Source organism: Chinchilla lanigera, unplaced genomic scaffold (assembly GCF_000276665.1).
Source record: "Chinchilla lanigera isolate Chin_1 unplaced genomic scaffold, ChiLan1.0 scaffold00111, whole genome shotgun sequence".
In the NCBI taxonomy this organism is placed as follows: Eukaryota; Metazoa; Chordata; class Mammalia; order Rodentia; family Chinchillidae; genus Chinchilla; species Chinchilla lanigera.
In genome coordinates, this window is record NW_004955512.1 from 5,983,246 (window position 1) to 5,984,339 (window position 1,094).

At 37.8% G+C, this 1,094-nt stretch overlaps 1 protein-coding gene across 1 annotated transcript in view; it reads right to left on the reverse strand.

Annotated features, from left to right (window-relative positions):
• LOC102012115 (retinal dehydrogenase 1-like) overlaps positions 1-1,094 on the reverse strand; it is a gene marked incomplete at its 3' end in the record, with an annotated part of 55,224 nt that overhangs the window by 9,546 nt on the left and 44,584 nt on the right.

Genomic DNA, 1,094 nt, shown 5'->3' on the forward strand with positions numbered 1-1,094 from the left:
CTGTTAAAATAATTTCATGGGACTCAAGTAAATCTCTAAAAGTAGATTAATGAAGTTAAACTAAAACCTGCATTGAAACTCCATCTGAAATTTCTCTTATAGTTCATTTTCCTTTCTCATGACTATTTTCAAAAATTAAATTTTCATTTAATATGATTAAGAATTTTTTTTCTTGCCCCTTTAAAGCTCAATTTCAAATTTAACAAGGATACTTAACATTTCTGAGACACACTGCCAGGAGGGGTAGGGTCAGAATGTGAACCCTGAAGTTCCTAGTCTTCTAAGGTCAAGGTTCCTTTCCTGTAGGTACAGTGTCCCCACAATGCTGTAGGAGCTTAGTGATGAGCCAAGACTAACAGGAAGTGATGCTGGCAGTGGGTCAGGGGCAGCAGACACCTATTACACCTGTCTTGTTTGTACTTAGGTCAGCAGCTTTATAAGATGAAATCTCTCTCAGTCTTCACCCTTTAGGCTGTGTACCTGTGAAAGGCATGCATCATTTTTTTTTGTGCTGAATTCTAACAAAGTCATAACCTATGAGGAGACCCCTAGATTTTTTTTGCTTGACATAGTATGAGTTCTTCACTTTCTTTTGTTTATGATAGGAAAACCATTCACCCTCCCAAAGTCTACCTTCCACACCCCATCTCCTTGAGGTGCTCATGGAGGGAATCCTACTGTTTTTAAACTTTTGGGACAACCAGGCTAGACCCAGCAAGCAAACATTGAGCGAGACCCTTAGTAACATCAAGGGAAAACTGAGCTTTTGACTCTCTTTCAAAAAGTATGGGGAAGAAAATTCCAAATAAGGAGCTCAGGGCAAGGTGCTGCTCCTTAATTCTCATAATCTACAGAGTGCAACTGTAGTCATTCACACAAATCACTGTGGCCTAATTTATATTTTCTATGATAAGCTCTACAAATCATATGACACAGTGGTTCTATTTCTCATAAGAGAAGGCAAAGAACACACTCAGAAGAGTTCAGTCCTTTGAGGTTTGTAATCAATATTTCATTTCATCTAAACTAGCACTGGTTATGTTGTATAAACACATTGGAAGCTAGAATAAGGAACAAATCATTAAAGTGAACTT